We start from the raw sequence: 26,956 nt of genomic DNA on the forward strand, positions 1-26,956 counted from the left end.
GCCAATTTCAATCACACCACCGATAAAACATAATAGCGATATACATGTACCTGGCGTGCCGCATCTCTATAGAGGATCCACCAGGCGGTGAGAGGTTAAACACGTCCACGGAGCACGCAGAACTCGACACGATTCCCGATTTACTGCGAAGCCTGAGATCGTTCGATTAACAAGGAACGCGTATCGATGCTGCGATCCAATTCGACTGATCATCGAAAGCACGCGCACAACGACCGATCAGCTGAATTATAGGAAATAACAAAGAGACCGAGGAGGACGCGCCGTTTCACTGCCGATCAGAAACTGAATGCGTCGCGGTCCGAGTTAAGGCTCGAATGTAACCGAGAGAATTGTTGGGAAACCACCCCTCGTACCGTACGGGGGATGGTAGGGTAACGGAGAGCCGAAGAGAGAGTGCGAGAGAGATATAGAAGGAGAGAGAGTGAGAGAGAGAGAGAGAGGGTAGGAGAGAGAAGGTTGGAGAGACGGGGGAAGGGGAGACGAGACGACAGAAGGGTTCTGGTAAATTCACATCGGGGATGTTCGGAGCTTCTGCGCACTAGTGCCCCAGTAACACACCCTCGTAAACCGGCTGTGGAAAATTCGAACGGCGTGCGAGATGGAACAAATTCTCTGTTTTCTCGGGGAAACTGTGAGAATTGGCAATGGACAGTTTTACCCCTCGCTACGATATTTTCGTGGGACTTTCAACGAACGCGCTTCGAAAGCTCTGTCCCCTATCTAGTTTTATAATGATTGGAAATGAGGTTTCGCGTGTTTCGAGATGAATAAAACTTGAATCTTTGAAACGATCGTTGCTTTAGTTGAAGGATCGAGTATCCGGGGGTAAGTTTAAATTTTTAGATTTTATATACGAATATTTTATCAATAATCCTGCGAGAAAATTTTGGGAGATTTTCCGTAAAGAAACGTATGCTTCCTTGTTGTTTTCATACAAACTACAAATAAACTTTAACGTGTACGATACGTGATCCGTATTGGCTTTCAGAAATAATTACTTTCTCTAATCGCTGCTTACTTTTCACGTACAGTAACGCGAATTTTGTCTAATAAACACGTAGAATAGATAAATAAAAATCGACAAGAAAACAGTATCAATCTTAGCGACATCTGAAGTAATTTTAACTAATATTAGTTATAGAGGTATGATAAATGAAAGAAAATAGTGCAAAAAAATAAAATATATTCATTATTTTGTAATCACATATTTTGCAAAATTGTTCAGAAAGTTTTGCAAGCGACTGTACTTCTAAAATAAACCAAAATTATAACCGTTTTCCATCGATAAACACAAACTAAAAATTCCACGATTCCATCGACAAGTTTAAATCGACCTTTTAATCACGTTCAGCGGTAGCATGATCTCATTAATCAAAACATAAATGGGAATGGTCCTGTTTCATCGTACAGCGCATCCCCGTAATAACTACTTTTCACGAAAATCAATTCGCAACAATCATCGCGGTGGATAACTACCTCATAATCCCTAAATTTCAGCAAATTATACTTTGAACCCCTCCCCACCCTCCCCGTTCTCTAGGTGACACACAATACGGCGCATAATTACGATTTGCAAAGCCGCTAATTGGGTACAAAACCATGGGGTTCGGTTGACAGAACGACTGAAACCCACTATTCCGATGTATCCGGTCGAGCGATTAAATTGCGGTTAAAAAAGATACACGGAAATCCCTCTATTGTGACCATTACCACCCTCTGCCTGCGTAGCAGTTCGACGATTCCGAAGAAGGGAGCGAAGGAAAGTTGACCCTCGCATTATACTATCTGATTTCCAGAGCTCGGAGATCTGCTGTCACAATTTACCCTTGATAATTGAGTTTCTTATCTTGATTGTTTCACGGCGATCAATTCCATGCTCGGAAAATAATTTAGTTCGTCCGTTTGCCGAAGTTATTTTCAATCCCAGACGGGGCTTGGGTTTGATTAAACATTATTCAATTATTTACCGCGGCGCAATGTTTGTGACAGTTGAGACGCCAACAAATACCGATCCGCTACTGAATCTAACCCAATCCTAAACTAATGGATAGCAATAGAACGAACTATTTAACTCGATTATTCATTATTTCCTGTTCTTTACTTTTTCGTAAATTTGTGAATAAAAGAACCAAACAGACCATTTCGTCGTAGTTGATCTTTAGTAACATCTTTTTGAATTTTTGTTGTGTGTTTCTATTTTGTCTTTAAGCATTATTTTTGTATTATTTCGTATATAATCACGGTCGACGACAATCTACTACTGCAAGAGCAGTGCCATCAATTCAATTGAAATTTCCTGAATCGTGAATTATTATTTCGTAAAAGTTTCAAACCTCTATCGCTCGATGCGCTCGACTAGGAATTCAAGAAAATAAATGTCTGCAAAATTATCGAGGAAATTATGCGGAAATAGCCCCTGGCATTGTCCAACAGAGAAATCTAATAACGGTACAAATTTACCCACTTATAATTTAACTGATACAACAAATAATTTCTTCTTCTAAAAAAAAAAAAAATATTACTATAAATTTTGGTAACTTATAGAACGGTAACCAACGGTAACACAGAATGGTAACCAAACGTTTTTGAGGCGAAAGATAATAATTATACCACCGCGAAGTATCGTAGCCACGTGGTACAGGTCAAGCAATTCTTACTCACCAAGCGAAACGCATTTTGCACTCGTTCGTCTTCGATTCTCTCGGGACCAGGAAATCTTGGTCTCTTCTGATGGTTAAACGTAACGGCACAAAGCTACTTGAAACTTTGGAAATACTTCGGATTCTCCTTGTTCGGGACGGTTTGCGGAGCGCGTTGGACACTCGTTTCAATATCGAAGCAAGGAATAAGGCGAGGAGTTTAGCGAAATATTCGAAAGGCACAGAGGGACGGACGAGGTTTTTCGTCGAGTTTTGTTAACGATTAAAGGAAAAATGGGATAGGTTACAACGACACTTGTATATTCGAATTAAGGCAACGGGTGCGAAGCCAATAAGCGAAGTAAGCTCGAATGGTGAAACGAATTTCGATGATCGATGTTCATCGTTTATTTGTATTTTTTTGTCTTTGAATTTTCGTTAATCTCGAGATTGAAAAGATCACAGTTTCGTTAAGGCTCTAACGGACAGTCTACGGGCCACGAGGCGAGTCGTAGAGTGTCGCGAAAGGGTGAGAGAAAGCGTTGGTTATTGTCACGAAGTCGAATTTGGACGGCAATTTAAGGCACAGGAGATGTTTTCCGGACGCGACAGCCCTGCATTGTGCACCGAGTACCGATTAATGACGGGAATGAAAATGTCTCCTTGAGATGAGAACGCAACCGATGCGGGCAAACTTTGAAAACGAATGCGACGGATTTCTGTATGTTAAGAGAAAAGATGAAAAATATCCGAAAAACATTGGAAAACACCGTATCCGCGACTAACGAATAAGAGCAGACTATACTCGCTACAGAAACGAAGGACACGACTTGAATTTCAAACGAGAGTCGAAGCTACAAAGAAACCTGCTGGCAGGAAAAAAAGAAAAAGAACTCAAAGAACTCGACGCAAAAATCAGAAAAAACAGAAATGAAACTCGTTACCTGGAAGTAATAGCAAGATCGAAGAGGAACCAACCACGCCAGAATGTTTCAGCAGCCGACGTGCCGAAAAGAAACGTTGCGATCGTAACGAAAAACCGCGGAGAACTCGACCGACGTGCAACTGTTTAGAAATTGAAAAAAAAAAAAAAACGTTTCACCTCCGGTCAAAGAAATTGGAGAACTTAAACTGTCGACGCTCGACAAGAAAGGAAACGGAACCGAACGACTCGTGAACTTGCGACTTGTTATAGTTGGGATGCACAGGCTCGACTTCTACCGAGGGTAAATCGGTATTAGAAAAAAAAAATAAAAAAAGAACAGTGTACACAGAAACGCGCAAGAGAGAGAGATGAGAATAGAAATGAAGACGGAGCTGGGGAACGAATTTGGTACTGGTGATGCGGTGTGTCGAGGGGATGATGCAAGGACGAGGGCTAGGACGAGAACAAGGATGTTACCCCGACGGCTGTCGCCAAAGAAGTGATAGGTCTGCGGCCTTGCGCGCGGTACCCAAACCAAAGACACCACCGGAGGATGCACATGCGCTGATACACCACCGTGAACCCGCCACGGGGATTGGTCCAAGCTAATGGTGGTAGTTGTCCTTCTACCCCCACCGCGTTCACTCGCATCTTGCAACCCCTCTCGGGTATCATCGCACACACATACTGGGATAACTCATCTGTTGAAATTTGAGTTAATGGCAGTTGTCTTTCGTCTCTATCTTCCTCCTTTTCTTATAAAGAAAAAAAGAAGAAACATAATTCGGATTGAGTGACGAAAAGTTCTAGTTAATTAGTACCGAGAATACCATGGCGCGAGTAATAATTTTAGAATTAATAAGGGAATAAATTAAACTGTAGCTAACTATTCGAATGGTAATACTGAAATAATAAGATTGGGAGATTAATATCAATTTTACTCCTTATAGGTCGTGGTTTTGTTAGTTTGCCTTTCTCTTTCTCCTTGTTTCATTAAAGTCATACTTCTTTATGAACTGTGTAACTAAGTTTGAAATTTTAATGCAGTTATTTGGCAAATCTTAACTAAGACCTTCGATGTCAAAGTAGAGCGCTGTAATAGTGTATTCATATCTATTCAAGTATCGATTTTGATCTCGCCAGTTAAAGGATGACAATCTTCTCTGACTAAGATAGAAAGGTAAATGTTCCACCACGACGAAAAGGAAACATCGGAAACGATACTTTCGTTGCATGTATCCATTCATCCAATTAATCTCTCGTCGATCACGAACCGGCTTTCAGCGCGGATCGGCAGGAAATTTTCATAACAATTTCCGTAATTTTCCTGGGGTCGAATTTAAACAAGCAGGCGGACAAAAGGTCCGACGAAAATCGAGCCCTATCAAACGAGGGGGCGCAAAAGGGATGGTAATGCGAGTCCACGGGAGAGAGATCGCCGAGGGTGGGAGAGTGTCACTCAGAAGCACGACGTGTAAGAGAATGGTCACCATCACGGGGGGTGAATTGAGATGTACAGGCAATTTATGCAGCGGCACTTTCGTTCGGAAGTCAGGGAGTTGACCATGAATCCTTGCAAAACAGCACGGGGACGATAACACCTTGGTTCCTTGCTCACGAAGCAACGCGATATTTCCTCCCCAAAAAATCGATTTCACTCTCAATTCTTCTTCCATTCCTCGTTACGTTACAAATTGCACGATTCCGTCGAACACGTTAGACTTATTTAGGGTTACACTTTATTACCAGCGCGTAGAAAATTAATCGTTTGCAACATTATAACCCCAGAACGACTTTTGAGGTTTCGACTGTACCCACACATTTCTAGATTATTTAGAAAATTGAAAACTCGGTAATTAAACACTAAAGAAGTCCATATCGGAGTATAGTTTCTGAAATCAGAGTAGGTAGAATATTTGAATATTTCTTAGAATTCAGAATGGTAAGAGTAACAGGTAAAGATTACAATTTGTTAAATTTAAATTCACCCTTGTGATAAAATGAACGAGCCTACATAAATTATCGATATTAATTATTGTCGCTATATTGTGCTAACTGGATCTCTTTCAGCTTCAAATATTTTCATACTGGATTCTCTGATCATGAACAGAAGAATTTGAAAAATACTGTTTCGTTTAATGGCAACGTAAAATTAGTTTTACGTCGATTTCATAAATTTGCTTCCATTCATTAAGTGGTTTAGACGAAAGCCACCGGAGTGTCATGGCACAAGGGATGATTCACCCTTCCGGGACAAAAATGAATTAGTTCCGGAGAAGAGAGACGATTGAGGAGTAAACCGGTATAATACTCCCGGTGAATGAAGTAAGGTCTGTTTTATCTCTTGCTTGTGAGAAAATATTGAATCGTCATTTGCCTCGAAAGCTAGGCAACCCTTTCGTAAATGTTGTACAAATACAACGTGAAATTTAGAATTTCAACGAGACATTTGCAATCCTCTCAAGACCTTAATTTTACTTCAAACTTAGACAATATTATAATCGTAATATATAGTTTGATAAAAATTATATTGAAAATGAAATTATATCAACGTTTCCTTTTTGTCTAACAGATTTACCTCAAACACTATATCGATTGTTTCATCTCTGTTAAAATAATTCTTCTAACTACATTATTTCCAGCAGTTGTCCAATTAAATTCCTATTTAATTTAGACGTAACATAAACAAACCACTTAAAATTTGTGCAAGTATGCTATCAATTAACTCGACTGCGAATGGATCGCAAAGGGATGGCGGTGTTCGCTAACCAGTCGAGATTATCGATACCGTGCACGCATCGATAAAAACTGGTGCTGCATAAAATTCTCACCGAAATCAATGAAAAATCAGAACGGCGAGAAAAGGCTATCGAAACGTTTTTAAAAGAGTCCACGAGGTGAATCGGGACAATTGCAAAACACGACAAGGGTGGATATGGTTTATTCTGTTAGACGCGGAAGCATGGGGGATAAGAGGAAGAAAAAAAAAAACAGGAGCATACAGGGTGGTTTCCTTCGGGGACAAGGCTAAGAACCCCGCTGCGAGTGTCCCTCTTCCTCGGTTTTTGTTCACTCCTTCCGTCTCTCTTATTTTCTCGATTGGACTGTCCCTCTCGGAGCCATCAAACCTTATCGTGGTAGCGTCAATCACTCTCTCCGTATACGGTCAAACTTATCGTTCGATTAATCGGACTGACAATGCGCCTGTCGATCCAAGTTACCACCGCCCGAAATCCATGTGGACCCCGATGCAAAATTTTGTTCCCCAAAGTGCACTTTTGCTCAACGCGAATCTTCGCGCGAATCGCGCGAATTAACTGTACTCGAATGACAGAATAATTGAGGGAAGTGACCAAAGTCGATCCTCGATCGATTTTTCTTACGACCTTAATATTAACGACAAAATTAAATTTTCAGTGTCGAAAGATTCTTTCATTCTTTCATTCTTGAATAGGTTTAGCCGTTACGAAGTTATGCGTGAACATAGCCAAAATATATACCTACCGAGACAAACATAATCGATCAACTCATTCACTTCCAACTACGTAATGTCTCGTGGTTCAAATTTATTACAATTACTCAAGGGATAAGTTTATTGCCTTTCGAGTTACGAATTATTACGAAAGAAGATCGTAAATTTTCTTTTTAAAGCAACAAATGCAATATCACTTTTTATTATCAAAATAATAACCTAGATTATACATCTGTATGAAATCTTGGCGACCAAGGCAAAACGCTTTAAATTTGCTTGACAGTGAATGGGTTAATGAGGGGTTCGGCATAAGGAGGAGGGTCCAATTTTGTTGGATTTATAAAAATACACACGAATCTCTCGAATCTCGAATTCTTCTAGGAAAGGTAACGATAAAAGTTCGACTAGTGCAAAAGCGTAAAAAGGAAAGGCGAGGCTAAGGCCTCGTAAACCCAGCATCCTAACTTCCGCCTCGTTGTCAGCAAAACCGGAAGCGTTATAAAGGTCAGACATGGAGGGTACTTGCTTGTCAGCGAATAACTTTGTACAACAGCTCGTATCATCGGCGCCAAAATGTCTGGACCATTGCTATTGGCTGCACGTTTAACCTCACCGAGATTCGCGATTTCTGGGTGGGTGTCCTGATTCACAATAGATCAATGTGTCCGGACGTGTCTGCGTTACGATGTTCGAATTACGAGACACGGTGGAACTCAAAGTTCTGTTTTGCGTATTATCTCGGCCAGTGTATGCCACTTTTTACACCACTGCACGATTTCAAGAAGCAAAGATCGCGTTAAGCCATCTGTATGAAATCTGCATCTAGACGAAGCGAATAGTGTTTCTTCTTTCCAATGCGCGTTACTCCGTTTCATCCCAAACACTACGAAATTATAAAAAAATTTGGAAATGTGATAAAATCGCTCTGAATTATTTAATCGTGGCAGTTTTTTCATCGAACTAAAAAAACAAACATATCGAACGACACGGGTTAGAATTACAAGTGATTACAAGTGATTACAAGTATTGCAATATTTGTGCCACTATTAAAGAGTTTCTAAAGATGACCATTTTTCATTTGTCGCGATTGAATGCCATGAGTGTACTCCCCGGAGAGTCTCCGAGTAATAAAATAAAGGCTTTTCATTATTTATTCCAAGTTTATTCGTGACACACCCACGGTCTCGTCGCGACACGCCTTTTGGGAAGCACTGATCTAACGCGCACGATAATTCGACGAATTTCAACACGTAACGCTATACCGAGTAATCGGAAAGTAAATGTAAATATTTTTCCATATCTAAATATCATTTTACGTGAAAAATATCATCACTGATTTTCGACGTGGAGCACGAAAAAAGTTCTATTTCGTCGTGTTTTAACGTTATACTCCGAATGCCAAAATATTGCACGAGTATCACGAATACAAAATTTTATTAGCATTAAGTGGATTACTGGTAACAATTATTCCAAGGAAATAAATAAGGCATTTGCACTAAATACTGAATACATTCATCAATTATTGATAAGGAATGTTCGATGCATTCCTGATTACTGAAAACTCTAAAAATTCAGTTCAATTACGCGATGTAAATAATATAATTTAGAACGAAACGTTAAAGGAAGTCACGAATCCATTATAGTAGTGACCAGATCCAAGTATATCGCTCGTTAGGGGCGACGCACGATCGAAACGAATGCAACTGCAGGCTGCAGGTCGACAGATGCGTAGATTGCACCAGCCACAAACCGGAGAGTAAAGATAATTCAACGAGATACGAGTGAATCAGTCGATGGAGATCTTTGACGTTTGCTGCCGTTTGCGACGGGTCGTTGGAGGAAGATCTGCTTGATTTATGGAAAGTACCATGTGGAAAATACGGGTGCCGTTAGCCCATTGAATCATCGCGCAAGAAGATACTCGCGATTATCATTTATCTGAGAATGGTATTAGAAAAACGTTGTTCACATTCGATTTTCATTTAAAAGACGAAGAAAAGACAAAAATCAGTGTTCACTATTCCTTGAAATTTCTTCGTTAATTGTTTCGTAACTATTGCTTCAGTTGTAATTATACCTAATACCTGAATACTAGATTTATAAAACAATTTTTCTTATTTCTTCCAAATGTTGTATCATTCACATAACGAATGAATAACCATCTGATAAAAAACTTTAAAAAAGTAAAAAAATTACGCCAAGTACATGAAAAAGTGGAGGACTTAAAGAGTAATCGTAGAAAAATAGAAGATCCCCATAAAAAAAACTAAAAGAAAGTAGAAAAATATGTGAAATCGAAATGAGCTGCCAGTGCACGGAGGTGGTTTCCAGCACGGTGCAATGGCGACACTGTGTAACACAATATAAAATTTCTTCCAAAAGTTGTATCATTCACATAACGAATGAATATATCTATTTGTTTCGCTGTATAATTATTTCGATTAATTTGTACGTCGTTTCATCTCATCTTCTAACAATAAGTTGGAATTTACACGTTGCCCACCTACGTTATTCGAACGAACCCTTATCCGGAATAGGTCCAACATTGGCACATGCTCTACCAAATACCCAGTCTACCCGAAGTAGCCCATAAAATACGAAGGGGTGCGCAAAGGTGCATCCCACCCCTCGCTCATCACGGGATGCCTATTCAAATTTTACGGGCCATATTTGTCGCAATTAAGTATCGCGTTTTCGGGCTTATGAGCCAGAAGTATTCCATATTGAGTAAGGGAAGCTTTCGGCCGGGTGTCTCGCGAAATACGGATAAAATTTGTAGACTGGGCGCGGACCAGGTTCCGTAGGGGTAAGTTTATGGGAACGCGGGGGTTGCAGTCACTTTCACGATTCGTCTGACTCATAGAAACGGGGAGGGATGGAAAGAGAGATAAGACAAGCGCGAGAAGAGGCGCGGAAGGGTGCAGTTTTACGAGGATCCTGACGAAAGACCGAATCCAGAATGCGATTTGCGAATCGGAAGCGGGCCACTCGAATGATTCGTACTTACAGTTTCGTCGTTTCTTTCTTATGGCGCGGTCCTTCCTATCCCTCGTGTATACGTGTGCGTGCTATGAATTGCGGCTTCGTTCGTTGTCAGTTCGTTCCTCAGGCCTTTCTGAAAACTGACCAAGATAAACCGAATTTAACTTATTTTTATTATTACATCTGTGTTTGATACTATTAAGGGGGTATTCGAATTCAGAACTTTCGAAAAGTTTGTTTTTGTTGGTATTCTTTTAATATTTTCAAAGAAAATTTTAAAGAAAAAAGATTAAGACTTTTGAAAATGTATCTGCCAAAGGATTTTGTTGAATTCACGAAATGAACGAAGTTAGGGGTGTCCAAACAGGACGTGTAATCCATGTAATCCGTGTAGGACCATGTAATCACCTGTGGCAATTATGAACGTATTTTCTTCAAAAGAGCCTGTAGAAGATCACTTGTGCTGCGTTTAATTTTGATTATTTTCACCAAACATAAATTATATATATCCCTGATATATAAATAAATATATCTGCAATAACACATAAAGAAACTCTTAACGCTATAGACTAAAGTATCCCTTTATACTAAATACAGTCGTGCACGAACACACCTCGCACTAAATTTCTACTTTGAAAACAGTGAATTTCACTAAAAACTATAACAATCCGAACAATGGTTTCTTTGCTCGTCAGTACAATATATGTATATTCCAAGCGAGTCAAGTATCGAGAAAACTTTACGATGCAAAAACGTGCATTCCTAAGTCGCTGCAGAAAAGCTGAAGTTACACGAGAGAAGTGGTTCTATTCCGTCATGGAAACGATCGGAGAAGCTTGAAGTAACGATCCAAGTAGAGAATATGAGAACAAAAGTGACGTTTAAGAGGGACAGACGACTCACAGCCCCAGAAATTCAGTCGAATATGAATACTACCCGAGAAACTCTATTATCCGTGAACATGGTAAAGCGTAGATTAGCAGCCTGCTGGATTGCATGGTCGAGTTGCAACACGGAAACCGCTACCGAGGGCACGGAATAAAAAGAAGCGACCACAGACAGCTAAGAGCCATAAGCATTGGTCTTTAGAAACATGGAAAAATGTTTTATGGAGCGACGGTGTCGAAGTTGCAGTTCCTTCGCGCACTTTCGACCTAACGAGACACAAATGTGTAATGATACACCGAAATCGAGGTCGAGCGTGGTGGAAGTTTGATCATCTTCGAGGAGTTCTAGTCGAGAGATCGAAAAAAGTGATATTCCAAGAATTTTGTTTGAAAAGGTATTTATTATACCGAATCTTTTTACACCGAATCAAGTAGGTCTTTGCTTATACGCTTATATATATTTTTGTTTTCTTAAATATTAATTCGTCGAGAAACTACAACCGATTCCTGATTATGTAGTCATGGTTAATTAATTTGTCAAAAACGTTTCAATTAACTCCAGCCCGACCTACCCTAGAAAGATGTACCTATTTAAAAAAAAAAAAAAAAAACTCCTCGTTTATACTGTTGACATCCACGACGAAGCCCGAGAATTTTTCAGACCACCCCCGCACGTATAAAAATAAATTCCATTACTCTTATTTCGAGTAATCGATCCCTCGCGCGGTTCGTTAGATTTGAAATTCAAAGCTGCCCGCGCGAAAAGAATGCGGCCAGGATTTGAATAACAGATGCAGAGGCATTAAATTATTCTCGGCCGGTGCAAAGGGAACGAAAAACCATATTTATAAGAATACGAGCATCGCAACGAGCGCGCATTAGAATAAACGAAATTCGTATCTCGTCCGGGTATCGGGTGTGTCGACGCGCGACGTCGCGACACGTGACAAGGGGAAGAACGAAAGGAGCAAAAAGTATCAAAACCCGAGAGTTTGCGGATCGGCTGAAATGTCAGAGGGCCAGAAAACTCCATTTTGGGAGAGAGGGGAGGGGAACGGACAAGACGGCGCCACTGAGATTTTCGCAAAATTCGAAACGCTCGTGCAAATAACGAACGAAAACTACGGAGAAGCGCGATTAACGGGTAGAAATACTTAGAAAATTAATCAAGACAAAGGAAAATTCATTACGGTTCCAGGAAAAAATAAACAAAAATAATAACAGCAACGAAACAAATGATCCCGTTCGCGGGATACGGAACGATATACGCGTGGAGTCAAATAAAATTCGACGGAACAAGAAACGAGTAAAGAAGATAAAGAAACGAACAAAATGATTTACCGTATGGCGGAGCATTTATCGGAAACATAAATATGCTACTGAAATCTTTTTACTACAAACATTTTTCTCATCGTTACGGCACGGTGTTATATGTATATCCTTGATAGTTATTCATAACTTTGTCTCGTAGATTCAGCTTTAGTCGCGAATTAGCAAAATAAGAAAACGTATCATCTAGAACTAAGTGGAAACTGAGAGATGGAGAACAAAAAATATGACGAAGAGAACGGAAAGAAGACAGAATGTACCGGAAAAGTACCGGTTACGCGGCAAAGCACGAGGGTGGAAGTAATAATAATAAATGCATTTCAAAAGTCACAGAGGATACACAGAAAATAAAGAGAAACAACAAAATGTACGTAGAATACTGGACAAAAGTGAAAGGCAGCGAGGAACTGGTGAACATCGACGAACCTTAGCGAAACGAAGGACCGCGTGCGACAAGGGGAGCGGGTGAAAGTAAATTAAGGAAAAAGCAGGTGGAAGGTAAAAAGAGAAAAGGGATGTAAGGGCGGCCACAGGCGGAAAGGATAAATAAAAATCAAAGGGATGAAATAGAGACGAAAGTAGAAAAGAGTTTAAGGAAAGCACAGGGAGATAGACAAAGAGGGAAGACGAGAGAATGGCGAGGAGAAGGGAAGAGAAGAGCTCGAGAGAGTCGAGAGGGGTGGGTGCTGGCGGCGTTATGACGGGCGCCGGGGGTGGCGCCGCGACGCTTTGGCGCCTCCAACGCCGAGACGCTCCAGTGATGTTGGCTCCATATACTTACACATCTACAACCATTCGTCGCTCTCCCTCTTCCACGATATTCACGTACACGTAACTACGTGGCCGCAATGAGAGTACGAGATTGTATTCCTCGCGTGTACGCGTGCATTTTCTTGTCCTCTTGTCCCGCCCCACCCCCTTTTCCCTTTCGAGAACCGCGGGTCCGCGGTAGAATTAAGAAAACACCGAAACAAAGCCGAGATCCAGTCTCGATTTCGGGTCGGAAAGGTCAGCTCGTTGCCAAGGTGTGACTTGGACTTTAGGGTGTGGCCATATTCCGAATTCTTTTACATACTGAGCGGAATTTTGCTGGGAAAACTGATCGTTTCAAGTTCGACGCAAGGTCACGACTAGACTGGGGAGGTACTCGTGCATTCATGTCAAGTGCATATGTTCGAAAATATACAGGGATGTACGATAGAAATGCATAAATACAGATCTGTCTATATTATTATCTATATTATTGAACAGCGTAGTGTACGAAATTAGACAAAATCAAATTAACGTTTAGTACTCCTTTAACCTTCATGATACTGTTGACTCTTCTTGAACAACTTGTATATCATTTTTTAATTTTGTCATTCGGTCTCATACAGTCCGTCTACGTGTTTTAACTCTCTTTTTCTTCGACACTATTCTTTCTTTCTGTCCGCATAGCCCCAGATATGTTCAATAATATTTAGACGAGGACTTTCAGATTCTCCTCTAAATCTTTTAAATAATTTTTGTACAATTCTATTATACGCATATATAATATACTACTACACATACAGCACGATAAGAAATATTAACATGGATTTATTTAAATGTAATGCAAAGTCATTCTTCACAAGGTGTTCTAAAACTTTTGCACAGTACTGCATATACAATATAAACAATAGAACGCACGTTACAACATTTGTAACACAAAATGAAGGCCAAGTCGAACGACGAATGGAAGGAATCTCCCTAGCAATCAAAGATGGACGAAATTATTTTAAGTTAGTTTGAATATCATAATCGGATACCCTTTATACTTCGAAAGATAAACTGCAAATTGTATTTAACTATTATCGAGTGCAAGGTCGTATTATCTACGAGCGACTAGGATGGATAGGAGTACTTAATATTGATGCATCCTGCAGATTGAGCGTTTAATCGATAAGGTTTTACGCTCAAGTGATGCTCCAATAGTCAAGCGAGAATTAGCATTAATGATAGAGCACGCAGAGCTCCATGTTCGTGTTTATTAGGATCTCTGCATAATTTTCTTCAACCGTATTAATTTACTAAAATTTAACGACGTCGAAGTAACGCGACGACGACGAGGAAATCTTCATATTAGTGTTCAAAGAGTAGAGAACGAGGGACGAATTTTAAATTTGGAATTTTTTACAACAATAATTTATTTATATTTCATTTTAAAAGAATTTCATTTTAATTCTAGAAGACTTCTGAAGAATATTAGGAGAATAATAACTAACTCTGTTTCCTTTCTTCTTTTTTTTTTTTTAAATTGTAACTCGAATTCCAACCATCGTTACTACAGGGTTAATAATTTTGTCGAAGGTCCTTAAAAGCTATCCAAAACTGCAAAAGTCGGTATACCGTTCCATTTACAAAATTGGGGGGCGCGCCTCCCACCCTAAATTTGGAACGTCAGCAGCGGTATCGCATATATCACAAAAAGAGCTTCGGCGAAGTTTAAAATACCAAAAAGAATTGCGTAGCTGATAGTTCTAGAATATCGTGTTTACTCGGCGTAAAGAATATCGTGTTTACTCTGCGCCAGCAAACGCCGTTCAACTAAATCGATAAATTAATTAATTAATAAACTTGCTAAATAAAATAAATGAATTTTTAAATTAAATAAATTCATTCATTTCAGGCAAAGTTATTATTTAATTTTAATAAGCCAGAAAAGCAATAATACGTTCATTTTATGGGATAATCTAGAGGGGTGGTACGTGATAATATGTTTTTACTCAGTTGCCATAAGATGAAATATAAGAGACAAATATATAATAAAACCTAACCCAGATCGCCGCGCTCATAACGCGGTAATCTCATAATGGACATGTTGCACACGTACCACCATTATGGAAGAATCGTAACGGCTGTAAATCCGATCAATCAGCACGTCCCGTTCCATCAACTCCAGAGCACCCTTCCACTCGATCCCAAACCCCCTTCCCGAATGTCTTGCACGTTTCCGCGAAATTTTGCGATTAATGGTCGGCTTCGACGGCGATCAATAGATGATCTTGACTAGACTTCGTCGCTTCGTTGATTCTAAGTTTCATCGTTTGTCGAAACGATCAACATTGCTCAAAACTGGCCGAGAATTTTATTCGATTTGAAATGTATTAAATTTGTGGTGTGCGATGTAAGTTACACACACTGTAAGTTGTACAGTCCCGACGCTATGGAAATATAAGACTTCCAATTCGACAAATATATTTCGATTAAGGTAGAAAATGGTATACATAAAACTTGGCGATATTTCTTAACTAGAACTCTGTAACGATACTACAACTATTTCAGATTATTATCAGAGTTAAGAAACTGTCCAAAATCCAAATTTCGTTAAATCGTGCTTTTGGTTCGTCGACTTTTTTTTAATACTGCCTCTTCCCTCGCGCGACAAACGAAAGACAAGAAAAGTGAAAAGATGTGCGACGTTTCGGTGATCCTCCTAAAAGGGGAGTTACTTTCGCGTAGGACCGAAACACAAGCCGATACGTTCTACCCTGATCTTGACGCGGTAAAATCTTCTAATAAGTTGAGTAAACATGAAATCATTGTTATTTTTATGCGCATCACGAGAACGTCCATTGAATCGATGACACGGGATGGAAGTGCTCCGGCTGAATGTACGGATAGTCCATTAGATGCGTTGTAACCTAGAACTCTGTAAACAAGGGTGATCTTGGATTAAATGTGACGGACGGATGGATCGTCGGGGTGGATGAGCAGCTCGCCAAGAAAATTGCGATAAGACACATGGCGGAACAGGTGACCATTAACAGGAATTACGAAATGTCTCGGATGGAAAATATTAATCGAGAAACAGGTTCTTCTCCTTCCTTTTTCTTGAACAACTGAACGTTCGTGTACGATGTCATATTTAAAATGTTATCCCGAAGAGAGCTGGAGTGATGATGTTTTAAAATATTCTATTACATTCGTTCTAGCTAGATACAAACGAAAACCACACGTTTTATGAAGTACCAAATAATTAATAATTGTATTAATCTAAAATGGAAGTGAATATACTCATTTGTGTATATGTATATTTTTATGGTATCAAATGTTAAGGTTTTGAGCATTGGTTACTCAGGAATATTGTACGAAAATATTATATTTGCGCAATAGTGGTCGATAAATATGCTTCAAAATGCACCATTTAACGAAATATGAACCAAAAGCACGATTTAACGAAATTTGGATTTTTTCTCATGTCCTTATTTCCTCAACATGTCAATCGACATTTTTTTACCTTTCACGAGCTTCCAAAAATAACTATATGAATTGCTTGGGAGCTTTCATCGTCAACCAAGCCGCGATTTACATCAAAGCCTGGTTTTGTCGTGCAAAAATCTAACGAATGGCACTTACCGCGAAAGTACGCGTGTAATTTATGTAACAGTAGGAATAAAAAATGCGAAAAATCGAAAGCAGATGTTGCCTGATAATAAGAAGTTTATGTAGCAGAAGTAAAACGAAAGTAAATCGACAAGGGACGCAGAAGGCTTGTCATTCATTTCCATTCATTTCCATGCAACGTAAATAGGAAACGCCGAATATCTCTCGTAGAAAATTTCTATCGTACCTACTCGAAATTAAAAGTACTTTTGCTGTAGATTTTTTCACTGAAAATGTAGAACGTATAAGGTAGAATTCTTGAATGAAATAATAAATAAGAAATTAATATTTTCGTTTAGAAATTAATTCTGTGCGTTTACACTCAATCGTTCATAATTGTAGTTTCGGTAATAATGTTTACTTTTGTTACGTAAAATTAGCAATCTTCTAAGTTCTCAATCTAATGTCACATATTTTATTATAAATCTATACATAATCAAAGTCTCAACTCGATAACCATTACAAATTTTGTATATTTATATCTAACAGATTACAAGTGTAGTCTAGTTTACACAGAAGTATAAACGTAAGTCTACGTTCGAAACGCACAGGATTAATTTCTATACCTAACATTTACATGCTGCGTTTAACAGATAATAATTTCATATTAATACTACGAACATGAACGTGCGATGTAATTCGCGTTAACCAGGATTAACCTTGATAAATACGTAATCGATTCCACCTCGTTTCCAATATCATTCACCAATCATCATAATGATTCCATAACGAAGGCGTTTGTTTCCTTCGAGTGGAACGAACCGCAAAAAGGAGACAAATTCGAAGAGGAAAAGATAGGAGCAAATGACCGTGAAAATTGCATGATTAGTCGAAACTACCACGCGCCTCGAAATAGTAAATATAAAAATATCTCGCGGTATATTATTCGTTTCTCTATTTTATCAGTCGATAAATATAAAAATATCTCTCTTGCAAGAGGATTTAATAAATTTAAGACTTTGTCCCACGTGTAATACGAAGAGCAATCTCTTGATCTATTTCTCTCCTTAACAACATGCTTTAATGCACGCGTCATTTGGTTTAGGAAGGAATGCATAATAACGTAACAAGAAACGATAACGATATCATGGTGTAATCAGGAAATAGATAACCGAGATAATAAGAGTGTTACACATCAAACGCCAGGAAGATGAATGTTCAGGTTTTAGCAAGACTTGGAAAACCTCTCAATCTCGTAAGACGTACATAACTTATTTAATTTAGTAACGTAAATAAATATTGAAAAAAGATGTACAATTCGTTAAGTCTGAAGATAGCAAAAAAAAAAAAGAAAAAAGGAAAGTGTTAGAAGTGGCTTCGTTGAATACTTCCACAGTATTTATAGAAACTAAAAATTTGGCAGTTTGTTGTACAAGAATTTATATATAAAACAACCCAGCACTTCAATGAAGAAAGAAAAAGACGTTGCACATACCCCATCTTCTCCTATCACAATCGTAATAAAAAATAATATCCAGATTTTTCTAATATAATTTAAATTGACGATACTGAAAAAATGTGTCAGTAATTGAGACATTTACTTTTCGTTGTTATTAAAATCAAAGAACCCTAATAAAATGTTTGTCGTTCAAACAAACGTCTACCTAACAAAGTGAGATCAATCCAAGCAGCGATTGTAATCTACCTGTAATCGCTAAACAGATCATGCAGAGGTTACACGGAAATCACTTTAAACGTCATTCGATCAACCTTGCCAGCCTCTTCGTCATCGAACAATAGAACTGTGATGATCAATCACGGCGATAGTCGACGGGAAATCGATCGACGGTTCGCGGACGATTAATTATTCGCAATTAATGAAATTTTCTTGGAACCCGAACGAGGCATTCCGGTGGCGGATCCTGCGGTCCCGTTGACGAAATCGGATTCGCGGCGATTGTGGACCGTCGCTGGCAGCAGGCCGAGTTCTGTGCACTATTATGATTTTTCGCAGAATCACGTGCACGCACAAGCCGCCTCGTTAACACGTGCACATCCTCTTCGCGCGCGTTACTATTTTCAAGCGTGCAGCGCGCTTATTGTACACGCACCGGACATACGCGCGCTTCTATTAATACAGCTCGAACCGGAACTGCGTTCTCCAGACACGCATACACGGTGTGACGTAATTCGTGATGGAGCAGAACTTCAATTATCCGATTACGATTCAACTCGTTAGCACATGTTTCACATACACTTTGTTCATTTTGAAGAATTGCGCACTGCAGGGTTAACATGGTATATTATTTAATTCCAAAAGATATTGATCGTAGGTAACGATAATTTTGATACAAAAGGAAATGTGTACGTATGCGTCAATATCTCTCAGGAGTGTAAACTTCAGATGTTTAAAAAAAAAATAATTAATAGGTTCAGTACTGTTAACGATTGTTTCTATTCATCCAAAAGAAGACATGAAGCGAAGATGCTTCAAACATCCGCAAACCTAGAGTTAATAAACCTCTTCGATCAAGTGAGATGCATCTCCCTATAGTACATGATATATCATATAAAATCAATGCATGTTCTATGTTCGTGTACAAATGGTAGTTAATGGGAAATGTGTGTGTATTCAAATTGATACACGCGGCGCCTCGAATCCACACAGTTTGTATCCGATTGAATACACGTGGCAGTCAACATGTTAACCCTCTATTGCATAATGTACCCTATTAGGAACCCAATAAACTTGCTCCGTGTAAATTTTACGCATAATGCCTTCTTATGTCTTCTTATTATTTTTAATACAGCTCCGAAGATTCAGCCACTTAATTGTATTAATTGTTTCATGGACGCATGAATAGTTTAAATTTCGAAGAATAGTTAACAACCGCGGAGTTATTTCATTTGCTACAGATATGAATAAAAGAAATCACACGATATGGATTGTGCAATTGCAACATTACGAAATACAACGCATAAGATCTCTGGGTTACGTGTTCGACTAGTAGACGAGCACTTTGGTTCGAGTTATGCGCTACGAGTCTAGCTCGTTATTTCGGTTGGACGAATTAACCCTTTGAGGTCGGAATTACACACTTCGAGGCGACAAACGCAGGATATATAGGGCGGCCCTTAGCTACTGATGGTCTTAATTTATTTGTCGATTCTTACAGCTTCAACCTTTCAGAATGGTTTTCATGGATGACAAAGTAATTCCAAGTATATGTAAAATATAAACTTGACGGGACGATACGAAAACTTCAAAATATATCTTTATTTCGTTTCATGAAACTTTTAGCTTGGAATTTTAGCCATTTTTTGTACGTTAAGGGGTACAATAACAACGAAATACAAATAAAATCATTATTACTATATGTATGTAATAGCACACCATAGAGGGGTGATATTTCGATCGGAAAGCGTTTTATATTAAATCTTGTTGAAACTATAATCTTGTCGGATATATTTTTGAACGTATTGGATTCTTTTCGAGGGAAGGAGACCAACAAAACGTTGATGCAAAAATAAAGACTGCCCTGGCGTGCACTGTATGCAAAATTTGAACCAAATTGGTGACCCGAATGACGCAGAGTCTCTTCGGGAGACCAGACAAATGAGCACAAAGGATTAACTATCGAGTTAACGGGTCTCGATACGGACACGGCATTTCTGTTAGAACCGACTCTCAACATTGCAATACCACGATTAATCCAGATTACGCGTTTACCAACGATTCTAGTAAGTTGCATTCGATAGGTGAAATTTCGAACCGTTGAAATGATCGTTATTATTATCTCATACAATTTCGTGCTAAAAGATTTTGGAAGACTGATATGATTCTGTTCTTGAACTAAATGAGATTTTCGCTAATTTTCTTAACGCGATTAAATGTATATTCTTTAAACTTTACATGAAACTTGGAACTCGGTATTTCAGTTTTTAGTAAAAAAAAAGTGAAATTTCAGAAGTTTGAGTAATGCTTAGTCAGTGTACTTGAAAAAGTACTACACTGCGGAGCATAATTGTATGTAGTATTACCCACATTTTTTAATGTTTCAAACTTTCGAGTCCCTATGAAGTTTAATCAATTGTTTTCCGTGCTCTTTCATTACATATCTTATTATTCCCACGTCCGTTGACTCTTATATGCTTCAACGTTTGGTGGACAGCATTAATCGAAATTTTTAGACGCATCGATATTTCACGAAATATTAATTTTTCATTCCGAAGGAGAAGAATTTCTAGATGCTATTCGGGTGTAATATATCTCTGGCGCCGAGTGACTCTACATAAAAACTGATATTCTTAATTAAATTTTACGACTACAAGTCCTATTCGGCTTTTATAATCAGTCGAACTAACCAAGATGTTCTCCTGGTAATTGAAAATTAAGTTTTATCTATTCACCTGCTCGCCAAAAAAAGCAAACGTGGATAAGTATTGATACAAAACGCGTCTCTGCGAACTCGTCCTTTACAAACGTTTCGATGTACAAATACCGACTCAGATGTGGAAGAGTTCTTGCAGGATTGGGTCGAAAAAGACCCTCGGTCGCGCGAGGGCGAATAAGACGTTCGAATAGGGAAGCATTCGGATAATGGCGGTTCGACCGTAGAGATTTTTACGATTCAGATGTACGAGCAGTTCAACTTGACGTAATTTTGCCGAACCGTGGTATCTCAGGGCTAGATCGACGAGAACGAGCGAGGCTATCGATGCTCCTCCACTCTCGCGAAGCTTTTTATACGCGCCGATGGGAAAATAAAGATCGTCACTTCGGATAAATTCAATGAAGCCTTAAAGCCAGCTTCTCAACCGACTCCAAGTGGATAGCGATAATTAAATTGTAAGCCTGGCTCAATTCCACGAGAATAAATCTGCGGCGGAGCATCGGTCACGCATCGCGCGAATTAAGAACTCTGAATCCGCGAGTGTTTCACAAACACCGGGAAACTGTTCCCCTGGATCGAACTTGAATCCACCTTTTATATCTAACACCGTGCTTTCAACGCACACGGTGTCCCGCAAAACTTCAATTAAATGTGTTGTTCAAAGATGCTTGAGATATGAAAGAAAGGTACGAAAAAGAGCGAGAGACTCTCAGATGCGCTTTCTACGTCAGCGTTGTTTTTTTATTAATGCAATTGGACAGTTATTAATTGTCGTCTCATCGATCAGACTCAATCTCAAATTTAATGTTAAATTTAATAACAAACAATACAATCGTTCGTTTCTATTAACTCGATCTTTTTTTGAACGTAACCTGCACAGCATTGTGTTCATTTATTATTAATGTTATTTTACTGACAATGTATTCATTCAATACAGTACAAAACACTAATTAAATAAAGGATACACGAAACTTTGACATGACAAGTTAGTGTAACATGGAAAAATCGACAAAAGTATCGGTTTTTCGCATTATTAAGAATGGTGCATCGATGCTAAAAATCTGAAAAAATGGAGGGTATTAATAAGAGTAAGATCTACTTACTGTAATGGTATAGTTTGTGTGTTCTGAAGATTTCGATACCAAATTGGTATTTTTCGCGTATGTTTTGCGTTTTTCTTGTTTCGCGATACTTGTTTCAAAAATGTGTCTCTTTATCTTACATGTTTCAAATTTTTTACAAAATTCTTCAGCATATAATATAGGAAAAAGCGAGCAGTTCAACTTGAATCGGGCGAGAGCAGGTTTTTATTATGTTTTGCCCTTTAAAACATACTTAAATATTAAGTAATGAATAATTTTAATATGAACCGTGGAAGAAAGGACAATTACAAACAAACATATTTCCTCCATTAGTTCAACATGTAACATTCCACACTCATGTGTTATGTAAAAAAAAATGAAAATAAAGAAAAATCTTTCCTTCTCGTGAGCGTAAGATAGTGGCTTGTTAAATCGCTCGCAGATGAAATTAATCAAATAAAAGCGACAAGCTGATGCTCCGTACAAGCATTGAAATGATACAATTATAAAGAAAAGATCGAAATGCAATTCACCGATCGTCAAAGAACGAAATTTAATCGAATGCCGCGGTCCAATAAATCCTTTGGTTGGTGTTAAAAATCACTATAAACTCGTCGGTCAAAAGACCGCAAAGAATCGAATCAATTTCACTTCAGCGATCCACAAAGAACTGGAATTAATCGCACACCTGTGCATGATACGTTACATTTTTATTGGGAACCACAGAGAACTGTACAAGACTACATATTACTCCGAATGATCGGCAGGCAGCAGAATTAGACAAAAGGTAAACAAAAAATGATTTTATTTTAAATGTGATAAAAATCACAAAAAAAAAAGATACAAAATTCCTTGCACTTCCTTCGATTCACCGGAGGGAAATAAAGATAACAAAACTGGTAAGCAACATCATTTACATGTGCTACAAACGGAGCATTATAGCAATATCAGACATATATTCAATTTTATTGATATTTCGGACGAAATACCTATTCAATTTCACTAACTTCGAGAACTAACTTCAGTTTTTACATCTGAACATGAATATCAGTAAATAAAAACGAATGTATGACTATCTAACACCGCAACGTTTAGGTTAGTTGATGAAGCAGAAGTGTGTAAAATTTCTATCCAAATAAAAATTTCGAATAACGAATGAAAGATAAACTTTTTATTCGTTGCTCCTATCATAAGAATTGGAGTTTCATTTATGAAATAAAATATTTCCCGAGGAACAAATAAAATCTAACAGTTGGATCGAATAAACACTACGTTCGTTCCATGTATAACAAATTCGAATACAATTTTGTTTACCCTACGTTTACGTATAGCAGCTAAAGAAAATGTTAAAATGATCGTGAATCGTTAGTAAGGAAAATGTAAATGTGGCAGAAGAACGCAAATTCTCTAAAATCATTCCACACAGCACACAGCAAGTAGGCAAAAACTGAAAATAAACAACAAAGCTGATTAAACGTTAATCGGCAGGGATTAGAGGTTAACGCGTACATTCGTCAGCTCGGAACGCGAATAAATAGTCTACGGTTCGTGGGGATGTGAATTTAGCCAAATGCAAAAACTTAATAAAGTCTCGTGCACTGTGGTAGCAGATGGGTTTCCCTATTTAACCTCTTACAGCCTGCCTATTGATTTTCTCGGGTCCTATTGTTTTGGCACGTCGCGCATTTAACGAAACGCAAGGGAAACGAGGAGAGGAGCGAATACGAGAGATGCGTCGAAACATCGGAGAAAATCTCGCGAAATCGATGCTAAATGCGATAAATAACGGCGATGTTGATGCACGGAGAACCGCGACGAAACCGGAGACCTGTCAATTGTTACGATGATGTTGTGAATCATCTCTATTTCGGGAGCACCCGTTGGGTGGTCCTACCCTTCGAGTTTGAGGTTAGCTCGCCCGTAATCCGCACCGAGTCTCAGACATATACGGTCACACGCGTTAGATTTGAGTACACAGAACGATACGGTTGACGAAATGATCGCGAGGCACGCGTTTTATCGGTCGGAAAACGTGCAGGAACGATCGGAAAAGTCTAAACGAGGACAGCACGCCCATCTGTGGGATATCAACGAAAAATCAATAGAACCGACGACATCATCAGCAACCGGCGTCCCCGTAACGTTATCAGACAATTGAATGATATTGCTCACCGTGAAAAATATCCATAGATAAAGAAAGGACCCGTCTTTCGTTGCACAAAATCAATTTGTCACTTCGGGCACAACCACACGTCCGACAACACTCTTCCCGACTCCGCCGTTTCAGTTTCGAGCGTTCCTGTCGTTTAAGGTCAGTAACGGCGCGCGTTACGAAAAAATTAAGGCGCCTCGAGTGCCCTTCGCGCGACGAGACCCGAAACGAGGTATGCATACTTTTCAAAATTGACAAGAGTCAGGAATGCATCTTTAGAGATCAGATGTGTTTTTAATCTTAATTTAGTTCTATGACTAAACGCTCAGTAGTTGACGCCAGTATTTAAGTATAACAGGATGTTTCTACCCAAATTGCATTCAACTACTAGAAAGCAATTGGTGTTTTTGATGTGTTTTCTTTTAATTCTGAAAGTTTGCATGTGAAACTATATAACAAATTGATTTTCATATCCATTTAACTACTTCAAATGGAAAATATCTTTATTGTGTTTTAATATGATCCATCGAAGTAATTGATATATTGAGTTAATTGTAAACCTTCAAAATGAAATTCGTGTACATTTTAAAAAAATTTACTAAAAAATTTATTAAAAATACTTATAACTGATTAGTTTTTTGAGTAATCGTATAGTAAATTTTTGTGTAAGAAATTTTTAATTGATTCTGTAACAAACGAGCGTTATCTTCAATGATTTATCCGTTACTATGTTTCATACTATCATATTTTTGTATTTTCTTTGAATACTCGGACAGTTCCATACATTTGATTATTAAATATCAATGATACCACGTTTAAAGATACGTATAAAAAACCACGTCATAGTGTATAGAAAATCCGAAAAAATATATTTGAAAAAATATTATTATAATTGAAATATTTAAAAAAAAAAAATTTGAAACCAACTCGGAAATACATGTCCACGCCGAAAGTTTCTTTTCGTACTAACATCGCCATATTAATAATGCTTCAATTCTGAAAAACTTTCAATACCCTAATACAATCGATAGCAATTCCACGAGGGACTCCGACTGCGAAGTACTTCACTGTCTCCGTGCAAATAACTAATCCAAATAAACAGACTTTCCTCTAAAAATAGGAAGATTCGAAACCCACGCGCGACGAAAAAAATATACACAAACGAGAGTCTTACGCGACGCGTTTGCTCGAAAACTTTGAAATTTAAGGTGTCCAGGAAAACAAAAAACGAAAAACATACATTCCTCGACATTGCCCAAAATCGTTTCGGAAGAAACTCATGGAGGAGACGCAATGATCTGAGGAGTAACGTTGGCGAAGTTGTTCTTCGAAAAACGTCGAAATACAGCGAGCGTCGTGCACGGAATCGAGACCGCACCAAATTTGGTCATGCCAGTCTCCTCCATTCAGAACTTGTGTGTTTCGTAGTACGCAATGATGTAACGCGCTTTACGCTACGCGTTCGCCGTTGTATCGTGATTCCATAAAGCGGCATTAAAAATTCATTGCCGTGGAAACGTAACGTATACTCCTTTTTTTTTTTTTCTTTCTTTACCGATTAAACACGCTGAGTAATGCAACACACGTGGAAATGTCGGAATCGGTTCCCGGGAGTCTATGAACACATCGATGACATCACTTTTTTCGTTATCCCTCTAGTCATATATATACATTAACGAAGAGATGTTCGTTTGTACACGAATGAGTTTCGTACCACTTTTAGATGACACGTATCGACACCTTTGCACGTAGCGTGGATACGTTTGCAGAAACTTTTTTGCTCGGTGACATTTTCGCTAGAGCGAACTTGCAACTTTAAGATTTCGTGGCTGACAAACTTCTTACACCTACCACAAAATAATTTCATGGTCAACTTAATGTATAAAAGTATTGTGTTTTAACCATCGCGTTGTATAATGTGAGATTAGAAAGGGTTATATTAAATAGTGTATCTTTGATACCTTGCAATTTACCGTAACGATAGTTGGTTCGTATGAATCTTTAAACATCGAGGAACATATTTGTATAAAAATATCAAAATACCTTATATTTTTCCAGTGTGCGGTGTACAACAATCACCGATATGCACCGGAAGTCCCTTTATTTTAGACTAAAGTCTCAAGCTTGTCTGTTTATCCTCAACCAATAGCTATCTTAATTGCAGTCTAACCATTATTATCTTAAGTAACTTCAACAAATTCTCAAAGATTCATCGTTCACATCACAAACACGAACACGTTCACTTGTTATCAATTTTCTGTTATTTCGAATTCACTTTCAAGCTTCCAAATTCAACCTTCGCTGTGGATCACTGCATCCAATTAAAATTACGACCACTGTTTTTACTAATTAAATATCCACGCAGAAGTATACGATGCATACTTTCTCTATCTCTGTTCCAAAAACCACCGTCTTCGCGTTTTATTGTCACAATATTATATAACGTTGCGAAGTGTGAACAAAAGTGTGACATACAACGCTCTTCCTGTATTTATCTGAGCCCAAAGGAAGTGGTCGTCAATTTCCTTGTAGCGCGGCGACCATTCTCGCCGATTGATGCGCCAAATCAGCGCAGCCTGTAAATAGTAAACCGAGGGGACAACGATTAGAATGCGGCATTGTTTTTTTTTTTTTTCTAATTTACACCCACCCGCAGCACCGCGTGATGCCAGATTCACACTATTCGTCGAGCAACCTAATCGTTCCACATTGGATCTTTCTGGCGTGAT

General features: G+C 38.6%; 1 protein-coding gene across 7 annotated transcripts in view; it reads right to left on the reverse strand.

The window, feature by feature from the left end:
• LOC128887213 (talin-1) overlaps positions 1–24,729 on the reverse strand; it is a 57,831-nt gene extending 33,102 nt beyond the window's left edge. For 3 of the 7 annotated variants that reach the window (XR_008459980.1, XM_054142864.1, XM_054142860.1), the window contains exons 1-2: positions 24,248–24,719; positions 10,065–10,179 (exon numbers count right to left, since the gene is read on the reverse strand). The gene's annotated coding sequence lies outside the window, so the exon portion shown is untranslated. Of the gene's footprint in view, positions 1–50; positions 82–2,682; positions 4,564–10,064; positions 10,180–24,247 lie in introns of those variants that run through there. The other 4 variants (XM_054142863.1, XM_054142865.1, XM_054142861.1 and 1 more) reach the window with 4 other exon arrangements.
• Between the last annotated feature and the right edge of the window lie 2,227 nt (positions 24,730–26,956).

The sequence above is a fragment of the Hylaeus anthracinus genome, unplaced genomic scaffold, assembly GCF_026225885.1.
Source record: "Hylaeus anthracinus isolate JK02 unplaced genomic scaffold, UHH_iyHylAnth1.0_haploid 11985, whole genome shotgun sequence".
NCBI lineage: Eukaryota > Metazoa > Arthropoda > Insecta > Hymenoptera > Colletidae > Hylaeus > Hylaeus anthracinus.